This window comes from Dermacentor variabilis, chromosome 1, assembly GCF_050947875.1.
Source record: "Dermacentor variabilis isolate Ectoservices chromosome 1, ASM5094787v1, whole genome shotgun sequence".
Lineage (NCBI taxonomy): Eukaryota > Metazoa > Arthropoda > Arachnida > Ixodida > Ixodidae > Dermacentor > Dermacentor variabilis.
The window spans coordinates 270,953,738-270,954,195 of record NC_134568.1 but is presented as its reverse complement, the minus strand read 5'-3'; positions in this window follow the sequence as shown (position 1 = coordinate 270,954,195).

The following is a 458-nucleotide window of genomic DNA, read 5'->3' as shown; positions in this document are numbered from 1 at the left end:
GAAGAATGGAACAGTGGGACAAGCATATAAAATAAATTTGTTACAGCGCCCCATAAAGTATTGAAATGCGGGTTCTCGCCTATTTTGTTCGTTTTTAATTTACTCGCCTGCGCACCACGTGAGCCCCACCTATATAGTCTTCCATGTGTTATTAGAGTTCATTCATTCTTTGCTGCCCTAAATATGACTTGAGGAAAGGAGAAAAAGAAAAGCGTACTTCACACGAACGGTACAGCATGTAAGAGCGGCTGGTTCTGCAAACGTGACGCGGTGTACTTAATTTATGAAAATCCACTCACGATGTGCAATACACGCGATGTGTGAACAAAGCGTTTCGCCGTGAGCTGCGAGAAAGAGTCTGGCGGTGGACTTGTGAAGGTGGGCATCAGGAACGGAATTCACGAAGCGCTTCTTCCGTCAGAACTACGTTTCATTGGTCTTGTGCCTTTACTAAAGTT